The sequence below is a fragment of the Callithrix jacchus genome, chromosome 12 (assembly GCF_049354715.1).
Source record: "Callithrix jacchus isolate 240 chromosome 12, calJac240_pri, whole genome shotgun sequence".
Classification (NCBI taxonomy): Eukaryota; Metazoa; Chordata; class Mammalia; order Primates; family Cebidae; genus Callithrix; species Callithrix jacchus.
In genome coordinates, this window is record NC_133513.1 from 122268284 (window position 1) to 122291798 (window position 23515).

Below are 23515 nucleotides of genomic sequence, written 5' to 3' on the forward strand. Positions count from 1 at the left end.
TGGCTGTTCACCTCTGTTCTCACGGCATGTCGCCGATTTCACTGGAACTATAGCAGAGGACAAGAGCAGGGACTCCTGCAAGTCAGCAGAGTGTGTTTTCAGAATTACAGTCAACACGTCCTTTTGAAACTGCAGGGGAAGTTGACGCAGGACGGGTGACAGCATATGGCTACACCCCTCACAGCAAGGCCCTGGGGTGAGGGGCAGGCTGCCTGATGCGTGGATGGCTCAGGAGGGAGGTCTGAAGGGTGACTTGATGGAGCCAGCCACCCCAAGGTTTTGCCATCCACCTGCAAAGCCACAGCTCTCTTCTCTTCCTTAGCAGAGGAAAGTATCACCTGATCACAGCTGTGGAGGGTCCCAGATTCCACCTGCCTCATGAGACCTCCAGGCTTCCTGGTAGGTTTCTTCCCAGGCAAAGTGACTGATGGCTTCTCAAGAACACAGGGCTAAGACTCAACTCCCGGCACCTGACCTGTGCCCACAGGGACAAAGCTTCATGCTCCCACCATCCCCTGCCCAACGCCTGGCACCTGACCGGTGCCTCCAAGGACCAAGCTTCCTGCTCCCTCCTGCCCCACCCACCCCGCAACGTGGAATGTGGATCCCAGTAGGAGAAGGCCCGTGGGAATTCTCCTCTCCAGGCCATGAGCAGGACCACTGAATGGACTGATAACCAGGCTACCGTACCAGGGCCAGGCTGGGCAGCAAAGCTCACCTTGCTGCCACAGCCCTCTGTAGAAAGAGCACTTCAGCAGGAGAACCGGGAGGGATCCGGGTTGCCAATTCTTCAGTGGAGTAGTTCAATACCCACAGCATCAAACTGAAGAGGACTCTCAGCCTCCTCCCATCAGATGCTTTCCACGGATTGCCTTGGGTGCAAGGATGTGGAATCTGTGAAATACAAATGGAGCTGTTGTAATATAAAAGACAAGCCCCAGGGGCAGGGGAGAGCTTGTCTGTTCCGACCTAAACAAGCGTCCTAGCTAGCGAACAGTACTGTAGATAAAAAGAAACCGCTCGTCCCTGTAGAGCCCCATAAGGATGCCAGGGTGCAGGCAAAGAAGCTCAATGCAATGAGGCTTCTCTGTGGAGCACGAGCTCCAGGAGGCCAGAGCACAGGAGAAGCCCTCTGCCTCCTACTTCCTCCGAGGCTACGGGGACACAGCATTACTGGAGGGGCATGGCCCCAGTGGAGGGACAGAGCCCAGCTGGAACGACATGGCCCCAGTGGAAGGGTGCAGTCCAGTTGCAGGGACACCTTCTGTGGCGTACAGAGGAGACACCCAGAAGAGCGTGGTGGGCAGTCTAGAGCACTGAGACAAGTGTGTTACCTTGTTCGCACACCCTCCGCTGGCTCAGTGGTCCTCGCTGGCTCTGACACCCCTGCCTGGACTGGTGGGTCCTGGACTGGCTAGCAAGTGTGGCTCCAGTCTCAGGTGTTTCTTTTTGTCCCATTAGATAATGTGACATTCTCTTTGGATCAGTGGGTATTCCTAGCAGGGTCCTCTTGGCACCTGCCTGAACAGGGCACAGTTGGAAGGCCACTGTTCCCCAGTGCACCTCCGTGGCTGCGTCCAGCCTGAATTTCTTTCTGAAGGCCTGGAGAGCCCTCGTGGACCCATCAAGTGTCCTCAGAAGCTGCCTGAGGTTATGGAGGGAGCACAGGAAGGGAGAGCCACCTTTTACACCAGTGACCCTCAGGTGAGGCCAGAGTCTGCAGCAGAGGCCTGGGACACTCCAGGCTTCTTAGGACCACAGGAAGGTCCCCACTGAAGCCACGTGAGGCACAGGTACCCTGGAGGTGCCAGGAGGGCAGGCACAGCTTGGCATAGACCTGCAGACCTGGGCCCCCAGCGGAACTGGGTGGAGTCCCAAAGAGGAAGGAGGCGGGGAAGCGGCTGCGCACTGGCTGAGCCTGAGTGTCAGCAAAAGAGGAGCCCACACCTTCATCTGGGTGGGGAGGGGACAGTGCCCCACTTGGCCGCTTTACCCTAACCCCAAGGACAGAGTGGCTGGGCTCCTCCCACTCACTCAGGCGCCATTCCAGAACAGGCCACTGAATCCTCATGCAGAGTCCTGTGTGGCTTGGATCCTCCATTCTTACTGAGTAACCCTTTCTTTCAAGCTGAAATGATTATTAAAATATTTAATATCTAAAGCAGAGAGGCATCGAGCAGGTCCTAGTAGCTCAGCCCACTGCTCTGCTCCCTGCCCACAAAGCCTCCCGAGACCAGGCAAGGACCATCTGCTGAGCACTTCCCACAGAGGGCACACAGGACCCTCCGGCTCAGCCTTACCTTTCCCTGCAGAGCTAGGGCAGTGCACACAGGCCGTGGCAGTGAGGGATTGCCATGTCGTGGAGAAGGAGAACATGGCTCCCTGGGGGAAGGCCAGCCCCAGTTGCCCTTCATAGCCCTCAGGGCCCTGCTGCTGGGGGCTAATTAAGTCCCCAGGTGGTCTGAGGAGCACATGCCCTGCCCTGAAGCTGGCCAAGCCCCAAGGGGTAGCAAGACTGACCCCAGCAGCCCACCATCTTTCCCAGGTGTGCAGGGCCCCAGGTGACAGCCCCAGGGAAAAGAGAAAATTGCAAAATTGTTGCTGCTAAATCAACCCCATTAAAAATGGCAATTATCCACGCTTCACTGTGGGCAACAACTCTCTGGGCCGATTAATGAGAAAACCTCCTCTACTCTTGGCCACTCCTCATAGAAGGAACTCTCGGCTATTCCAAGGCTCGCCAGCAGTCACAGGAGAACCCCAGGTGGAGGGAGAATGCCAGGACCCCCCAGGGAGGAGGCCTGCCTCGTGAATAACATGGGTTTATAGACACCTGCTGGCACAGCTTCCTTGTAAGTACCATGGGGATCCTTCTGGCTCCCAGATTAGAGGTCATTCCCTGTGGTCAGAGAAGCAGGTGCAGGATGACTGAGGCACCAGTGTCATGGTCAGACTTTGGCTCCATCACCAGCCAGCTCTTTGACCTGGGGCTCAGTATTTTTATCTGTAAAGTGGGGTCATCATGGAGCTGACCTCATGGGGCTGACAGGCACCCTCCTTCACAGTGAGTGTACAAGAGACATTGGCTATCTCTGCATCTGGCATCTTCACGGGGTCCAGCCCCTCACTGCACAGTGTACCCACTATGCCCGCTGCAAGCTGCCCGGGCTCAAAGCTTACTTCCATTCGTTTATTCCTGTCACTTACGTAGTCAACAAACATTAACAGTGGCCAAAAAAACCCTCTTCTCCGCTTGTTTCCAGTGTGATGGCATTGTATTAAAAAAAATAAGAAACCTGAACAGGGTGGTTTTGGGTTGTCTTTGGTAAATTAACCAAATAAATGGCAACATCTGATGCTGGAGAGAATGTGGCACATGACTCACTTCCCCACGGAACGCAACATGGTGAATTGGCCAAACCCTTCTGGAATATTGTATGATAATATCTAAAATACTGAAAATTGTTATATCCTTTGACCTAGGAGTTCCAACCTTGCATGTTCATCTAAAAAAGTTAAAGAAACCATCTGTTACATGTTTATTCCTTGAAACTTCATCTGCGATAGTGAAAAATCTGAAAATCTTCATATCCAACAAAGGAGAGCATATCGACACAGTGGAATAGTGTTAGCTGTTAAATCTATAGTCACGGAGACCGGAAGAACCAATGACACTAGAATGTGTTTAAAAAAGTACGCATTTAGGTTTAGGTTCCTTCCGATTAGGAAAAAATCCTGGACTGTAAATGGAAACGTGAAAGCAGGTGTTTTCTTTTCTTTGGGTACTTGTTTTTTTCCTCACATTTCCTTTGACGATATTGATAAGTTGACATTAGCAGTGGGCGGCTGGACACCCAGCACCATGTTCTCCGTGAGTGCCAGCCCACAGCCAGTGCGCCTGGTGTAGGATCATGGAGAACAGATTCAGAAAAGCTCAGCACACTCTGATGGCTCTGGCTGTCACCTCCCCACTGTCTTCTGACCATCAGCCTAAGAGGGAGGATCTTCTTCTGCTGTAGGTTGAACTGTGTCTCCCCAGACAGCAGGTTGAAGTCCTATACCCCCATATCCGTGAATGTGGCCTTATTTGGAAATAGGGTCTTTGCTGATGTGATTGACTTTAGACAAGGGTATCAGGGTGGGCCCCAACCCAATCCAACAGGTGCCCTTCTGACAAGAAGGAAAGAGACACATAGAGGAAAACGCCACATGAAGACAGACACGGAGGAACGCCTGCGATGGCAGAGGGAGGGAGCAGAGCCGGGAGGCTGCCAGCCAAGGAACTCCAGGGATTACCGGCAGCCCCAGAGCAGGAAGAAGCCAGGGAGAGTCTCTCTCCAGGTTTGAAGGGAGCGCAGCTCTGCAGACACCTGGACCTCAGACTTCCGGCCTCCAGAATTGTGAGAGAGCAGATGTCTCTGGTTTTAAGCCACTCGTTTGTGGCATTTCATTAAAGAGGTCTCATGCAGTAATGTATACCTTGAGTCTCAGCTTCTTTGTCTGTAAAAAAAAGACAGCAATCTTTTTCTTTATAATGTACCAGCATCTTTAAACCTCTAGTCCCTGAAGTGACCCGTGTGGGTCTGGAAATAAACTCAGAAGGCAGGGTGCTGGGTCCACCCAGCGAGGGCAACGAGAAGATTCACTCTCCTGTGAGGATCCCAAGGCTGGGTCTTCTAAAACCTAAAACCTCACCTGAACGTTCCCGAGAACAATTCATTTTCTTTTTCTTTTTTTCTTCCTTTTTTTTTCTTTGTTGAGATAGGGTCTGGCTCTGATGGCCAGGCTGGAGGGCAGTAGGCTGATCACGGCTCACTGTAGGCTTGACTTCCAGAATTCAAGTGATCCTCCCACCTCAGCCTCCCAAGTAGCTGGGACCACAGACACATGCCACCACCCACATTTGGCAACTTTTTAAAACAATTTTATATTAAGAACTATATTATCTGATCTATATCTGTCTCTCTATGTTGCGCAGACTGGTCTGGCTCAAGCGGTCCTCCTGCCTTGGCCTCCCAATGTGCTGGATTACAGGTGTGAGCCACCTCACCCAGCCCCAAACAGCTAGTTTTCTTAACTGCTTGAAGAAGTAGCTTTCATGCTGTTGTAGGCATATCACAAGGTGTGTGAGACACGCCACTGCAGTATGTCCAGGAACTATTAGGACTTCCACTGAAGTGGGTTTTCTTTCATTTAATTCATTTCTTTAAAATTTGGAACAGCTTTAGAGTCACAGAAAAATGGATCAGGTTGCACGGTTTACATGCACCCCATGTCTGTTCCTCTATTATTAACATTTCGCAAAAGGATGGCGCATTTGTTACAGCTCATGAACCAACGTCCTTGACCCATTACTATTAACTGAAGTCCATAGTTTCTTTGGATTTCCTTAGTGGCGACCAAAGATCCTTTTTCGGTCCCAGGATCCCTCCTGGGACCCGTATCATTTTTAGTTCCTAGGTCTCTGTAGGCTCCTCTCAACTGCAGCGGTTTCTCAGCCGTCCCTTGTTGGCAGGACCTGGACGGAGTGGAGGAAAGCTCGTCAGCTATGTCGTAGACTGTCCCTCAGTTGAGATTTGTCTGCTTTCTTCTCATGATTAAACTGGAGTTATGTGTTTTGGAGGGAAAGGCCACAGAGGTAAAGTGCCTTGTCCTGGCTTCATGTCGGGGCTCCATGCCGTCTGCCGTCCGTGGGTCTGCATGTTGACCTTCACGTTGACCTCAAAGGCCAGGCCGAGGTGTGTTTGACAGGGGTCTCCACTGCAAAATGACTAAAATTACGCTTTCTCCCCCTTCGCCGTACTGAAACTTCTGGCAGTTACTGTGTGTAACCCAGGCTGCAGAACGGGGAGTCACACTTGAAGGCAGAGTGCAGATCACTCGGAATTGTTCTCACCGGAGATTTTGTCTGTTCTGCCCCTTTGTTTATTCGTTCATTATTTATTGGCTTTGATCGTGATCAGATACCACTTTATTTACTTTGTAGCTTTGGTCTTCGAGAGCTCTTTGACATAAGTAGTCTTTCTGATCATTTGTTTAACGACGGGGAGTACGTCATTAGCATACATGGAGAGGTAAGGGTGCACTGATACGTAATGGAGCCCCTGTGTGGCGCATGAATGGGTGCACACCTGAAATAGTTTTGCTCGTGCTGTTGAACCATAACATGTTTGGACTTGACTGGCCCAGAGGTTGTCACATGGCACTATCACCCTGAAGCATCAAGTCTGAAAAGTTCATTATTTCACGTCTTCTCTTTGTAATCACAGCACCTTTGGAACACCCAGACAGGCCTCCTAAAGGCACGCTCTGTGTTCAGTGGAAAATATGGAGCCCTTGCAAATGCTGGCAGGACACCCTGGACCTATACCCTGACCACAGGATGGCAGACCTAGGCATCGTCTGTTCCAATTGAAAGATGGAGAAACTGAGAGCTCGGGCTTGGGAATGGGGAGGAGGAAGGGAAACCTGACCCTTCAGGACAAGTGCTGCCTCTAGACAGAGCAGATGTCACCTGAAACCTGCTGACACTACAGCCTCCTGGCTCTGCTCCCTCCCTCTGCCATCACAGGCATTCCTCCGTGTCTGTCTTCATGTGGCATTTTCCTCTGTGTGTCTCAGCAGGTTCCATTCTGGGCCAAGCGTCACGCCGAGGGCTGGGCCTTGCCCTTCAGGATACAAGATGCTTAACCTCTGAGTCACAGCATCTTTGAGTATAAAATTAAAGAGTGACCTCAGTGCTGCTCACAGCATTGTGGGAGGAGCATTCTCTATCAATCACAGTCAGTTCTGTGCACCTGTGAGTTCCACGCTCATGGATTCAACCAGCCAAAGATCGAAAACATTTGGAAAAAAATATTCCACAAAGTTCCCAGAAACAAAATGTGAATTTTGAGCACTACATTGAATCCATGTGAGTGAAGTGACGTGTAGGTACTCTGTAGGTAATTTAATCTAGAGCTGATCTAAAGTACAGAGGAGGCCGTGCATAGGCTATGTGCAAATACTACGCCATTTCATATTAGGGGCTGGAGCATTCACAGATCTGGTATTCGTCAGGAGGTCCTGGGAGAATCCACCACAGATAGTAAGGGATCATCGGCCACAGCACTGCCCAAGGCTAAATCAACGCTGAGCACTATGGAGCTGTTATTGGGGTGACGTCATCCCGCGTCGGTGCCTGTGCAAGGAAATGTTTGAAAGCAAATGAAAACTTGTTGCCGTGGTGAACCCCGGAGGACTCTGGGGCGGGAGTTGGGGGGTTCTCACTTGCACTGTATATGTGTTCACAGTATTTGAAAGGTTTTACCCAGGATATTTATTCTTATACTAAGAAAGAGAAAGGATACATCATAAGTAAGCAATTAGATACCATTCATTTGAAAATATTGACTGGACTTCAACAGGTGCTGGGCAGTACGCTGGATCCGGAAACGGCTGCACGTGAGGCATGCGGGGCCCCGTCCTAAAGAAGCCCCAGCTCCGAGCAACACGGAGGCTCCCACAGAAACAGGAGCACCAAGTCCGCCTCACCTCTCCGGCACCGATCTGCAAACAGCAGGTGGGAACCTTCACACACCTGCGTGTTCACGTGTCTTTATTTTGTCCCTCCACTGGGTAGAATTGAGTCAGTCACCTTGCTCGCTTAATATCACCAATCACCATTGTTCAAAACCCGATTTTTACGTCATTGTAATGAAATGTTTGTCTTGTTTTCTTCCATTTCTACTTCTGCCGTGCCCCCAGTCCTAGAAGCGCCCGTTCCGTGTATTGCATTCACGCACATCACGTGAGTACATACGCTTAATATCCTTCAACGCTGTCTTATGTGGGGATATGCTTTCTTAGTTTTTATTTGTTTAGAGATGGGGTCTCCCTCTGTTACCCAGGCTGGAGTACAGTGACACAATCATATCTCACTGCAGCCTCCAACTCCTGGGCTCAAGTGATTTTCCTCTCACCTCTCAATAGCTGAGACTACAGGCACATACTTCTAAGACCAGCTATTTTTTTTATTGTCATTTTTTGTAGAGATGAGGGTCTCACTATGTCACCCAGGCTGGTCTCAAACACCTGGCCTCAAGGGACTCTCCCACCTAAGCCTCCCAAAATACCAGGATTATAGGTGTGTGGCACCAGGCCTGGCTGTAACTTTTATGCACAGTGTTGTGAAATAGACTGCAGTCTAGTTCTTATTTTTCCACTGAGTGGTACGTTTGACAGATTTGTCCATGTTTCCTCTTTGTGAATCTGTCCACTCTTCCATCTGCAGAACAGAGGAGCATTGCATGCCTGTGCCATGTCGCATTCATCCCAGCAATGCTTGCCTGGCCTGCACTCTTACTATAGCAGATAGCCTGCAAGAAACGTGTACCCTTATTGCAAATGGGGCCAGATTAAGCCATAAGATACACACATCTCGTTTCCCTAAGTATTGCTACATCACCCCCTGAATACTGGCACCGATTTGAACTTCTACCAGGAATACATGGGGGTTCAGGATGTTCTGTTTATGAACAGCATTTAATATTGGCTGGAGAATGTGACTTATAATTTCAAATAACATCTGAGCCATTGGATTTGGCCAAGTAATCTGTCACCTTTGGGAATGAACGAAGGCTACCAGCTGGGGGGCCTCCATAGGGCTGTTCCGAGGGACAAGATCTCTGCTGTCTTGAGCAGTGGCTGCAGCCCAGGGTCTCTGAAGCCTACAGGGCTTGGCATGGGCAGTGTGGGAAGGGACTTGCTCCCAGCGCTATGCCTTGAGGTAATAAGAGGATTTCCCAGCAACCCCTGGGCTCCCTGCCTGAAAAGCCCAGACTCAGAACCCTCTTCCCCCAGGGTAGAAGTGCTTGGGGACCTTTCATGTGTGGTTTCACAACATGCCATTTCAGTCAGCACCTGTTGATGTTGATGTCAGCAATAGCAGGGGCTGAGGGCAAAGGAAGAATGAAGCATTTGCAATAAACACCGAAAACGAACTTACTATTTCATTACTTGAAAATAGAATTCCCGTTCTTTGCCATTCAAATAATGTGATTCTCCTGCACTGTACGATCCCCACTCTGCCTGCCACATGAGGGTTTAATGCCCATCTTCTCCTCAGCTTTGAATGTGTTGGACTCCCTGGCCAGTGCTCCTGAGCACAGCTCCTGTTTTTCCAAAGCAGAGGACAGGGAAACTGTACCATCTCGAGAGTGCGTGGCTCTGTGGGGAGCCTCGGGTTGCACTCCTGGGGGATTTAAAGGCAGGTGCTGGAGCTCCCCTCCAGCTTTGCTTCTGACCTGGTGACACCCTTCACAGCTTATCTGTGTGGTCTCTGGGAAGCCACTTACCAAGAAGGAAACTGAGGCAAGGCCACAAGCATCAAGGTGTCAGCACCACAGCCACACAACTGCAGTGAGAAGAGGAGAGCACACAGCACACAGCGTGGCCCTGCAGTTTTCCTCGCCACCAGCCACGTCCCACTGGGCACGGCTTTGTTTCCAACAGCCTCACCCATGGGTCTGCAAGCTCCATGAGGGCAGCACCTGGCCTGGTTCTTCCGTGGCTCCTCTGTTCTGGATATAAGAGATGAACTACATATGTTCACGGAGCAGAATAAGACGGTACCAAACATGGCATTCCAGAGGTGCAGGCATAAATAAGAACCAGTCTGTGGCCCCTGGGAGTTCACCTTCAGGTAGTGAAGGGGCAACAGGCCAATTCCTGCTCCAGCCAGCCCCAGTCCACTTGGAGCATTTATTGAGGGCCTATAGCAAATCCCAAGGGGACAGCCCTCCTCAGAGCGTGCAGGTCAGTCCCCAGGGAACAAGGCCACCGAAGCATGGTCTGGCCAGGGTGCTCCTCAGGCTGAAGAAGGAAGACGCCCCTGAGCAGCCGCACGTAAGCCCCGTGTACCCCAGGTCCAAGGCTTTGATGAGCAGACGTCCTTCTCTGCAGGAAGCCCTGCCTCCCAGCCACGTTTCTCCTTCTTGGCGGTACAAAGACCACAGTTCTTCAGAACCCACACAAACATCAACACCTGGCCCATTTCACGTTCCTGTTTTCACTGTGGACTGAAGCCGAAGACCCTGTAGACACCCGCAAAAGACACTAGGGGAGCAGGGGCCCCGCACACATACGGAATGCATGTCCCTTAATTAAAATATCTGATCCAGACAAGGCATTTTGAAATATTCATTAAACCAATTTTTATTTAACCTACATGGACCAATCAAATGCAACCCACACCACCTCACCGCCGTGTGTCAGGAGAAGTAAATTGAACTCCTGATGGGGCAGAGCGATGGGTCAGCAGGCAGGCTTCTCTGCCTTCACCCGCTTTCCATGCAGCGCCAGACGAGAGAGGGCAACCGTCAATCCAGCACCGCGGCGATCATTACAGGTCTGCAGTGAAGCAGAAAAACGCCGTAATAAACAGGCCCCGCTGCCTCCTCTCACTCCATTCATCCTCCCCTACAAGTGCTCGCCCCTTCTGGCCTTGCTGAGCGTTAAATCCCCGTCCAGCTGTTTGACCCTATTACAGGAACATGATAGGCACCCCTGTCATCTGAAATGCCTGCAACAGTCGAATGCACCAAATCTATCTTCCCGACAGGTAAACCTATGGATAATTTATTTTTATGTGCTTTCAAAGGATGTTGACAACAGTCAGGAACGTCCGTGTTCAGGGGAGTGGGTCTCGCAGCACCAGCGGTCACTGTTAATGAGCAGGACGGGTGGCGGCTGCAAGGGCGTCCGGCTGTACCGGCCTCCAGACCCGCACGTGCAGCCTGGGCCCCGCACCAGCCAGATCTGGTTCCATCCGTGAGATCTGACTTAGACTCAGACCGGGTCCTGCCCAATGACATTCAGCCAAAGCCACCCACCTGAAACATCCCCCGGGACTCGGGCAGGTGTCACCCAGGGAGCCGAGATGGTGGAAAGCCAGGCTGCACGTATCGGGACCCAGAGCTTCACGTGGCTGCACTAAACTAGCGCGGGCTGATCCCAATTAAAATATTTACCTGGCTTAACATCTTCCTTACAGCCACTTGCTTCTATGCTGTCTATGCATAGAAGAATTATCTGCAAATATTACACTACCTCAAAGAATTACTGCAAATAAGTATTACAGACAAGGGTTAAAAGCTAGCGGGAGAGTTTTAAACTTTGTTATTACATACACCACAAAAAATAACCACATATGTAAAAATATCATTGTTTGCAAGTAGGAGCAATGTAACCTTTGCAGCCCTGAGGCTGCGGTACCTGGAGAGAGAATGACTTCTAAGTCTCCCTCCGGATTTCTGTGTGACCGCGCACCTTCACAATGGGTGCCATCGAAGCCTACAGAATCCAATCAATGTGTCAGTTAAATTGCTGCTCATCTGTCGAGATTAAGCGTCTGACTATTACCTCAGATTTAGTAGAACTCTTAGATACTGGCACATTTCACTGCAACCATTAGTAACACCTGGAATCATTCACATTAGTTTAAGACCTGGCACCATAAATTCCCAGCCATTAATGATTATTCTGACTCCTCAGGATAAATGGCTTAACGTTTTTGATAATGAAAATATACATTCTGCAGTAGTTCCTTCTTAGACCCACATTACCTTTGTAATGTACTTCATGGCTGATTGTAACGGACGGCACCATAACTCTCCCAAGGAATTTTAGTGTGCTGTAAAGTATGGAAGAGCTGTTGCACGATTAATTTTTTAAAAAAATTAACGAGCTATTTATTTAGCTGTTTACACTGGGAAATGTAATGACATCTCTTAATTGGCCCGATTGTCATGGCGGAGGAAAAGCATGTTGAGCCGTGTAATTTCGGTCACTTTCCTTGTAAGTTCCAAGACACAAGGCGTGCTCCACACAAAGGCAGGCGACAAACTTCTATTGGATATTATCAAAAATAACAGAAAAATATCATTGTGAGAGCCCAGGATGTCAGCTTAGTTATAGCTGAGAGAGATTATTTAAATATCTCAAATAAATCTTTTCATTCCCAGCACATTCATCTCTTTTAAGTGCTCATTAAGGTAGGGGCGTGACAGCCTTGGAAAATGAAACACTAATTCTTTTTCTCTGAAGCCAGAGTGTTCTGCTCCCAAGGGCGGCTGTAGTTTAGGGGATTACAGAACTAGGGCAGAGAGGGGTTCCTCTTCTGCATTTCATTCCAAAAAGTGATGAGGGGGGTGTTTGTTTGATGCCACTTTTCTTCCTGCTTATCTCGTGTGATCTATTAGATCTGAAGAAAGCGGATGTCAGTCTGTGGTGTTTGATAAACGGTCCTTGGAACGGGGCTGTGCCGACCTTACCTCACCGCAGCTCAGCGTAATTTGCAGTCAGCTTGTCTTTGGTTGATTTAGACTAAGTTTTCCAAAGACAGAAGCTGAAGGATGGGGCTGGAGCTCCACGCTCTCCTTTTCCAATGCCAGGATTTTTTTTTAAGTGATAAAGAAACTCTGTCTAAAAGCACATCCCAGCCCTAGTCCACAGCTAAGCTCTAATAAATGTGCACATTTGGGTCGTACTGTTAAAAGCATGCATATTTCCGGACCCCTCAGAGAGAGGCAGTCAGGATTCCCTTAAACAATAAAGGTCCATAAAACAGGGCCTGGGAACTCGTTAATGAACTTGGAAATGGTTATTGATCCACGTTAAGCTAATTTGCTTAAATTCAATGCAAAGTTTCGCATATGATATCAGAAAATGAGGCCTAGGAAGCTAGAGCATGCGCTGGAGTCATGGGTGGCTGGGAGCCCTTCTGTCTGTGTAGACAGCCCTGCCCTGGGTGGCTTCCCTGAAGCTCAACTCACTCTCATCGCAGCCTCTGCTGCTTTTTCCCAAGCCCAGCTCCTCACAGCCCAGAGACACACCTTGGATTACCATGAAAGTCCAGCAGGACTCTCGTCAAGGCGGGACCCACACTGCCAGCACCTGTGTCCCATAAAGGGCAGAAAGAAGAGATGGAGACAAATTTCCAGCCACAAGGCTTACACGGAGCAGAAGAAAGGCTCCTGAATTTAACCTGCTAGAGGAGGAGGTGGACGGCAGAAAAGAAGAAAAGTGGGAAAGCGAAGAACCCCCAAACCTGGTGGGCGTTGCATAAAAAGGTCGAAAGATACTGAGATCACCTGTGGGAGAAGTACAAAGACAGGAAGACAAGAGACAGAAAGGTTTAACTCGAGAGTTAAAAATCACTAAAGCATCACATAGAAGGTAATTGGGACGAGGACTGAAATTTGGGACCCTGGTGGAAACTACAAATAAGGTCTTATAGAAACATTAAGCCCAGAGCATGCCACGGCCACTGGTGATCATGCAATAAATAATAATTGGTAATAATGAGGATACTCAAATTTTATTCCATGTTCCTTGGGAAGTTCCCCAGGGCAACACTGAAAGCATCCTTATGAGTCCCTGCGCTCACTCCTTTTTTCCGGTGGGGGAGCGGGTGCGTTTGTCCCACTGGCCAGCCTCAGCTGCTCCGTCAGGGGCCCGCAGAAGGCAATGCCACAGGGATCACTGCCCTGCTAAGCAGCATCTGTCCTCTGCACTGTTCCTGGTGAGGGAACAGGACAGGAAGGGCATTCCAGGACCTCCCAAGGCCCCATGTGGAAAGGAGTCTGTGCCAACAGCCAGTGCAGCAGGGCAGGGCGGGAGCTGCCGTGTGCATGGAGAACTCCAGAGACAGGAGGGGCACAGGCCTGAGTCCAGATGTGGGGAGACAGCTACAAACTGCTTCCACCTTGAAGGAGGACATTTCCAGACCTGCTGCGTGTCCCTGGAGCCAAACCAGGTGGAACCCTCAGAGGAGATGCAGCCGCTCAGGGGTCTGGGGGAAAACCACAGAAAACCACTGCAGCCAGGTCCACCTAGGTCTGCCACGGTGAGCTTGGAGACAGCCATGTGTCCTCACAGGAGGAGCCGGGGCCCGGGGAAGACAGGAGAGGCAGGGCAGCTAAGTGGGCTGGAGTGAAGCCAAAATGAGGGGCCGAGACACTTTACAAAGCTGCTCTTTGTGCTGTCCCTGTTCTGAGAGCGAGTGGAGAATCTGCTTCTCCAGCTGACACTGAGATATTTTTAAACAGCACCAAAATGACACATTATAAAAGCAAGGGTTTTGGTACAGAGTGGCTGAGACATATTCTGTTTCCACAGTTGAGCTTTTTTTAGTATGTAATTTTCTTGAGAAGGCACGTTTAAACCCAGGATGAACGGCAGGCCTTTCCCCACTCTCTGCCTAACTGTTTAACACAGACGAATAACAAAACTACACATACCTGTGTACATACAAGCATACACATATGCATGTTTAGACGGACACATAGAATTTGTTTTGTGTGTGTACACACATCATCTTTTATATTTTATGTGTGCACCACTTACACACACACATATATCTACATATGTGGGTATACCTTTTAGCAACATATAGAGTGATTTTCCCTCTAGGTGATCCTTCCACAGTCTCTGGAAAATAGGAAGGAAGAAGCTATTTGCATACGGAGCGATATTAACCAGATGAATAGCGCTTTCAGCAGGTGATCTTTTTAGACAGCGTGCCCTAGAATTTTTGGAAAGTGCAGAGAATTTGTAGAAATAATGATTATGAGGAAGGAAATAATGGGGGGGTGAATTGGTTCAATTTCTACTAATAAGTGCTTCATAATAGCTCAAAAAAATCTCTGTCAGGCCTCTGCCTCTTTCGAAATGCAAATGGCTGAGTGCCGGCTGCAAAGCTTGCTGTGTGCGATACACAGACAAGGGTAATATCTTCTCTGTGTCATTCCAAATGATATGGAAACAACTGAAAGCATCCCGGCTGTGGATAATTACGGAAGAATGACAGGTTGGTAATAAGTTCTCATTTAGGAATCTCTCGCACTCGGGAGGCGCGGGGACGGTCTGCACGCCGTGATGCTGGAGTGGCAGTGCCATCTGCATGAGTAAGCAGGTCTCAAAAAGGAATTTGGGGGAAACCGCACATGAAGATTTCAGACTCGAAACCCATAATTTTATTAACCTTGAAAAGTAACCGGCATCTTAGCGAGACATGAAGATGCAGCCCATCGGCAGCGGTGGGGAAGGCGTGTGTGAGCTGCTCCTGCCTGCCCTGGTTCTGCACCCAGAAGGATGAAACCACGCCAGTTAGCTGGTCCGGTGCCCACCATGCAGCTAAAGCCTCAAGGGTGATCCTTTCCCTGAGAGCATTGCTTTGTCAGGGTCCCGGGTGTTTTTAGGGTAGAAACAAACTCAACAGAAAGACTGTGGGAGTCTGTCAAGTTTATAGTAGATTCAGGTTGGGAGCTTGGCATTATTGATGCATATTATTAATTATCACAAAATGAGGGAGGAGGAATATTTAAAAACTGCAGTGACGTGATGCATGAGTGCCTGGCTGTGCTGAAGCAGGTTCCACTAGCCGTCACTCACTCCTGAGCACACAGGGGACCAGAAGCCCCTTTCCATGTGGCACTTTGGCATTGGAGGAAAGCCCTGTGGTACCTCTATCCACAGGGGTGGGTGCTTCCCCAGGCCCCCAGCATTAGCCATCAAGGAGCCCCCCTGAGCACCAGCCCCTCGCCCTCTGCTCCATGGTGATATGCAACCACAGACTATGCTGATGGCAGCACGGCTAACTAAGTAGAGGTGGAGGTGTGCAGAGAGCACCCCCCATTCTGGAACCTTCTGCTCACACTGGGCTCTGTAACCCTCTGCCCTGAACACCTGCCACTCATAGTTCTTCCCCGGTTTCTGTGTCTCCTCCAGGGCCTGGCTCCTTGAGAACAAGCACAGAGGGACCTGTCTGTGGCACCTTCCTAGGGTTTGGAGGGGTATCAAGATATCTGTTGATTTAATGCAACTTATGGCTGCTTTCCATCAGTCTGCCTTGTTTTAAAGCAAATGAAATCACTGTGTCCCCTCCCCTCCTATATCTGCTGTCAACAGAATTATCTTCAGACATTTAAACTTGGTGGAGGGAGAGGAAATAGACACAGCCCTGGGTACATGCCATCATGCCATCACGCCATTGCGCCATCAGGCCAGGGCACAGAGAGAGACGAAGGGTCACACTGGTGAGCCACATAGATGCCCTGTCCAGTTTTTGTTTTGTTTTGCTTTTATTTAATAGTTGTGATTGAAGAGACGGCATCAAAACAGCATGCTCACATGATTCCCCTTTATTCCGGGTCAGCTGCATTAGTAAATACGTTATCTTCTGGAACCTACATGACGTGAGTGGTACTGTTATTACCATCCTACACATGACGAAACAGAGTCACCATCAAGTCAGGTGATGCCTATGCCCAGGGTGTCAGCCTTAACAAATCTAGAGCTGGGATTCCAGCCCAGCCCTGAATCTGCCAAGCCCTGGGTTCTCTCTGTGCAGCCATGGGGTCCCAGGGAAGAGATGCTGTAACGGAAACATTAGAGGTCTCAGTAGCACTTAGGAAACCCCTAACTTATGAAAATCACAATGTTATGTGTGTTCGGGGGAGCAGCCAAGAAGCTCCGTTACCATTTACGGCGCAGAAGGCCGACTCGTGGTGATAGGGACTTAGGGCTGGTGCCATGACTCCCTGTATTAGTCCATTTTCATGCTGCTTATAAAGACATACCTGAGACTGGGCAATTTCCAAAGGAAAAAGGTTAAGTTGGACTTAACAGTTCTACCTGGCTGGGGAAGCCTGTAATCATGGCAGAAGGTGAGGAGCAAGTCCCATCTTACGTGTATGGCAGCCGGCAAAGAAAGAGAGCTTATGCAGGGAACTCCCCTTATCATGGCCATCAGCTCTTGTGAGACTCACTATCATGAGAGCAGCACAGGACAGACCTGCCCCCACGATTCAATCAACTCCCACCAGGTCCCTCCCACAACTCACGGGAATTCAAAATGAGATTCGGGGAAGGATACAACCAAACCATGTCACTCTAGTACCTGTATCCCCACCTGTGGCCCTTGCCATGGGACATGGGCTCAGTGAGGGAGCCTCCATCTGGATTTGAGTTTTTCTAGCTTCTCTCCTTTAAAAACAACGAAGTGAAGAACAGGGAAAGTGGCCAAAATCCCTGTGTCCTCACGAGCTGCTCAGGTGAGCTGGATTAACCTGAGTTCCATCTTCTAGGTAATCCCATGGAAGCCTGACTTAGAAACACAAAATAGAAAAATTGGCACAAAACCTTCATGTACACTTGGATGGGCACAGAAGCATTAATTACGATGATTATTTTCAATGATGGAGTCATGATAAAACTCAATGATTTTATTTTACAGAAAATAAATCCTCTACATGCAAAGTAACAATGTTTGACCAGTTTTATGAATATCTTAAAAGCAAATAAAATAAGGATAACCAAGTGGTTAAGGGAACATCCTTGGAAGTTTGACCCGGCCTTCTCCAGTAATTATTCTAATTATTCTTCTATTATTTAGGCCAAGAGCCAAAGGTTCCCAAGTGCGTACAAAGTTAATAGCAGACTTGAAGTGAGAAGGGGAGGGCGAGCGAGCATATGTTCATTAAAGCCTGCTTTCACTTAAGGGTGTTGCACCAAGCAGGCTGCAGGCACCAATAATTTATCTTGAAGTCTATTTATTCAGTGCAACAGGGAAATAATAAATTGTCCTAATTTCCCTTCCTGGCCCCAGAATTGGCTGCCTCTTGCCTTCCCTCCTAGCGACCCCACTGGGGTCAGTCTGTTGCCCAGGCACTGAGTGAGCCCCCAACGCACTTGGAGGAAATGTTTCCAGTGGTGCCCCGTGTCCTCCAGCCAGCTGTGTTAGCGTTCTTCTGCCCAGGTGTAGCCTCCTGAGGGACTGCTGCTGGTTGGTAGGTGGAAGAGCTGATAAAAGCGACTCAGGGGGCAGGGACACGAATGGGACTCACACAGGCACGCCCCAGAGCGTCCAGGTCCGGATGCTCTTGTACCAGCAAGTTCTCATTGAATGCCTGCTTCAAAACACAAGGGTGGCATCTTGGGTCGCATGGCTGAGCCCCATCAGACACAGGACCAGGATCACTGTGGGCAGAAATAAACCAAGACCGGCCTTGCTGTTTCTTCCTAAGTTCCAATGTCTTTAGAACACCGGCCAGTTTTAGCAGTATTGCTCTGAAGGCAATCCAAAGCCACTGCTGGGCGCATCTTCTAGAAATTCACATGGTGCCTGTCCCCTTTGGGTGGTTCTCTGGGAGGTTCTGAGTAAAAGGCAAAGACATCCTTGGAGAGGTTATTACAATGAAGCCTCAGTACCTCTAGAGCATGAATTAGCCCCAGATTCCTTGCCTGCTACCCAAGCTAGCCCCAAGGAAGAGGAACAGAGTGGGTAAGCTTGGATAGGAATTGTGGGCGACTGAAAAAGCTGAAGACTGGCCTGAGGTGAGCCAAGATGTGTCACAAGTCAGGGGCCACAAAAAGGCATTGCTCCACCCAGACCCGTACCCCAACACAGCCACACCCAGAGAGAAGCCACCCAGTGAGTGATGGCTGTGACCCAGCAGTTCAGCCAGGCTGCCCACCAAACACAGCCCGTGGGCTGCGGACTGGAAAGACTGGTCCTGATCACCAGGAGCTGCCCCTGCCTGTTCATTAGGGGCCATCCAGACCCTCCCCAGCAAACAGCAGCCTTTGTTCATGGGCACAAATGCTCTTCCCATGCAGAAAGTCACACGCCCCAAATTCAGCCTGTGGTGCATACAGGCTGGCCAGGCAGAGGCAATAGGGTCCCAAGTCAAGCGATTTCTGGCACCTGCATGGGAAGGGTTGCCTGTGATGAGCGCTGCATCCCTTTACAGATGCAACTTCCATTTTCCAGAGTCCAGTAGACCAAAAGGAGAATGAAGTCTGCACCAGCTATTTTTTCCTGAACCCAGACCCCAGAATATATTTTTTCTACAAGTTTTCATATCATAGCATCAAAAGTCAAGGTTTTCTGACTCAAATATGTACAAACATTTCTTCCCTTGGAGTTCTTTAGTTTTCTGTGTCTGGGGGTCAGCGGGCAATGGGAGGGGTCTGAAGCAAACAGCCAGCCCCACATCCCTGGCACAGCGGGTCCCAGAGCCTGGGAAGACCACTGTGGTGACAAGGTAAGGGCATCAGTACCAGCCTGGGGTGGTTGAAGGGAGGCAGCCTAAGTCCCTGACCCCAGGCTTTCCCGTGCCATGTGATTGGTCAAGTTTTGTGTTTCTTTTCCCCTCTGCATTTTAGTCTCTGTTGATTACTTTGGATATGGAAGTCCAGATAAACCAGGGGGGCTGGTCTAGCAGGGAGGAAGCATGGCTCTCCCTCCGCCTGACAGCTCCACTTCATCCCCAGCCTCAGACCCTGAGACTCACATTTATTCATTTTGAGCAATGTGTTGTGCAGACAGCCTGTCGGCACCAGCCCTGCCCGAAATGTCTTCTTTAATCAAAATTCTGCTCCAAACGGCTCAGCTGATCAAGTGAAGTGGCCTTTCCACAGGCTATTGACGATCTGTCTCAAGCATTATCTCATAAGTTTCCTTTTATTTTCTCTCCCAGCCCAGATAGTCTTCACTTTGAACCACCGCTGCTGGACGAATTTGGATTTGATGCAACCTGCACACTTCTATACCTACCTCCCGGCTCTCTCTGCATTCTTCAAAAGCAACAGGAAAACTTAAAATCCAGAAGAAAACATATTTAAATGACTCACCTCTTCCCTGAGCATGACTTATAAGGTCCACAGGGAAATGGATATTATTTCTTGAGGCAGCTGGCCTTGGAGACTGAGGCAGTCAGAACAGATCTGTAAGCTCGGGGAAGGCAGAAGTGTCATTTTAGGGGTAAGCACCCCTGGATGGATCTTCATGGACACGAGTCTTGTCTGTGAAGATAAAGGAAAGTAAACTCACTTATGCACGAGTAGATATTTGTGACAGACTCCTAGATAAACCTCAGCAAATAGGTCTAATTCTCCCCCCACCAGCTTTTGCCTCGTGAATTATTATATTTCGTTTATTCAGACAGATTTTGGAGCTAATCTTAGCATGTGGTACACCCTCAGTAAATGCTTATGAATGAATCAATGGACTGACAGTTTTTTCTTCTGAAAAACACTGAAGCTCCTGGCTGGTCTCTAAGGTTTCTATAAGCTGAAATCCTGGAGATTCTGGTTTACAAAAAAAGGGGGCAGAGGAGAGGCATGAGCACCTCTGCAGCCAGGTTGAGTAAAGAGAGAGGCAGCCCTGCTCCCCAGAGAGTGGACTGACATCCACCCTCTCCTGCAGCCTTGGCAGGAGAGGCAGTGCAGGAAAGCGAGGGGAGGCAGTGCAGGTGAGCCTCAGCGATCAACTAGAAGGACAGGAATGTAGGAAGCGGGCAAGGAAGCAAAGACAGCAAGTACTCATGCCCCTAACAGTGGCCCAGGGCAGATGGAGCAGACAACAGCTAAGCCCAGGATCCTAGAAAATTCCACAAAGTCACCATTGCTCACAGTGCCTACACTTCATTGAGGAGAGGAGCAAGATCATATGGGCTCATTTTTATCTCCATGATGAGTAAAGATTTGAATGGGAGATTCAAATTGGAAGCAACCACCATAGGATTCATTAAGTCAATAGTGGACGCTATACTTGCCATTATTCCCCAAAAAAGGCGTGTAAACAGGAGCGTGCTTAGACCGGTGCTTTTGTGGCAACCCTCATCAAATTGGAGCGAAAATGCTTCCGAGGCTGCTTGTGCATATCTTCATTTGTATTCCATCTCATTTCAAGAAGGAATTTGAGAAACTCAAACTCACAGGACCAGGGACGTTGTGCAAATGCAAAGTTATCAAAATACGGTCCTATACAGTGAGAGAGTTGTGATAGGGGCAATCGCCCGCTTTTCTGCCTGCACCCTCTGGGCAGAATGTACATGAATTTTAACTTGTGATAAAGTTGAACAATGTTTTCATAATAAATGTAACCATTCCATGGGGTGACGGAGCAGCCCTGCTGATAAGTGGCTTCAGCGTGGGCTGCATGCTAAGTTTCTTTGACATAAAAGAAGGAAAGTAATGTGTCCAGTGAGCTGAGCGCACTATTTAGATAATACTTATCGCTCTGGTTATGAGAAGCATTTCAATGTATGCTTCCTGACTGACATCGTAGCTATGCGTGTTTTCCTAAAGCTGAAATACTGAAAATCTTTGCAAAGTAACGGAAAAGATCACTGATAAAAACTAATGGGTACCTTCCCTCATTCCTCTAACATAATACTTATGCTAAATATTATTCCTCTAACAGCATTTATTTACTGAACATCTATACAGACAAGGCCTGTGCATTACAACACTCAGTGTATCATAAAAAGGAAAGGCATGTTTTTAAAGTGTGCTATGAAAAATACACGCGGGCAAGTGTTAGTGTCGTCACTGGATTTCGGAAGTACAATGTTAGTGAGTGACTTTAATTCATTTCTTTTCACTTGTGTAGGCTTTCTAAAATGTTCCATTATTGTAGACCTAGAAAAAAATCCATTTCACAGCACAATGTGGTAGGCTCTCTATAAAAAAAACATATGAACGGGTATTTTAGTGAAGCCAAGAAAGGAGCAGGTCATTCAGTCTGAGGACACGGAAGTCCCCCCAGGTAAATGCGATGCTTTAGGGATCCTTCCTCATTCCTAATAGGGAGCCCAATCAGACACTGGGTTTACTCTTTAAGAGTCTGCAGATTGCTAATAACCTTTGCATTACTTAAGCATGGAAATGATTCCTCAAGGATGCTCTAGTAATTCCTCTCCAAGACATGCTATCTAAGGAGCACTCCACCCACCCCTGAAAGCAGCGCTGTCGTGAAGGGTAGAGTGGAAAGCAAGAACGTGGCAGTTGCCTCGACAGCCTCCACATCCACCTTGACCCATTGCAAAATAGTGCTGCAGATAAGCTGAGCCTCTTCCTTACAGAGACAGTCCAGCCTGAAGCCCCAGAGACCAGAGACCAGGTAAGAATTCAGTCCAGACTCAGCCACGTGTTATTGTTGGCAAAATAATAGTAGTGCTGTTGCTTTGCACCATGGTGAATCGAATAGCACAGCTTCCTCCATGTCTTCTGCCTCAGCTGCATTGAGCATAAGAAAAAGCCCCCGGTTGCCATCCCTCCCCAGGGGGAAATCTCTTCTGCCACGAAAGAAGGTGGAGGTGAGTAAATGTCATAATAAACACAGACCACATCACCTGGTCACAAGGGCCAGCCACGGAAAAGACGGAGAGTGGTGCAGCCACTGATCAATATTCCCCAGGATGAAGCCATCTGTCTTTTGTGGCACTCGTTTTGGGGAAACCCTGCAGAAATCCAAGGAGGGAATTAGAAATGAAATGTTATCATCATCTTTATCCGTGAAGTTGAGGATGTGTATTAGTTTACATATAAGCATACTAGAGCAAGGCTTCTCTTTACATTGCTCTGTTTTTTTCCCCTTCTTTATCTTCTAGTCTTGATCTGTAGTAGACATTCAAAAATAGATGAGGAAAAGCATCTTTGAAGAGCATCAGTAATTCTCCTATTAACTAGCAGAGTCAGAGCTCCACTTGGATTGGAGGAACGTCAGAGCCCTGCCCTTAACCCTGGGTCTCCTGCTGGTTCGTGGCAGGACTGTGCTGATCCTGGGTGGCTTTGCGCACCTGAAGTGCAGAGGACATGTCCCCTCCCTCTCCCTTCCAGTGCATGGGGACTGGAAATGCCCTGGAGACCAGCAGCAGCCTCTCACACTTTCCTGTAATAAAGGGGTATTTGGACATTGTCCCAGGAGATCACACACAGCAGGAGAGCAGAGGCAGTTTGTCAGGTCCACGAGGAAGAGAGCACTCATTAGCATTTGCCCCTCCTCACCTACAGCATCCTTTCAGGAACATTTGCCACTCCTCACCTACAGCATCCTTTCAGGAACATTTGCCACTCCTCACCTACAGCATCCTTTCAGGAACAGATGGTCAGAGTGTTGAGTGTTGTTCAAGCTTTATCTCTGAGGCCTAAGGATGCCTGCAGAACTTTGAATGAAAGGAATGTAGGGAGGACTGATGGATAAATACTGGGTTTCTCAGGGTTTTTTCTCCTGGTATCAACTGCTAGTTTTATTGGTCCCTGCTTCCCAGAGCTTGTCCTCAGCAGATAATGAAGGCCATTCTCCTTGTCTCATCCCAGTAACCTTGTCAGGGAGACCATCTCAGGCCCTCGTGCCAGAGACACGACAGTGCACACCATAGTGGCTGCCAGTGAGTCGCAGTCTCCCGTCCTGTGCCCCACACTTAGGGCTACACAAGCATTGCAGGCGCTGATGCTTCCAAGTTCACATGTGTCATAACAAGGGTGGGCAAAATGGAAACATCCTTATTTAGGGCACAAATAACTGCCACAAGTGCAGTGCAGAGTTGGAGAGCTCAGAATACATTTCCATCCATTTAATAATTATCCTCCTTGTGTGTGTTGTCTGGGAGGGCTGAGCGATCACCTACTCACTCTGCTGGTAGGAGACGTGGGATCTTCCCCACACTTTATTCCCACCATCAGTCTA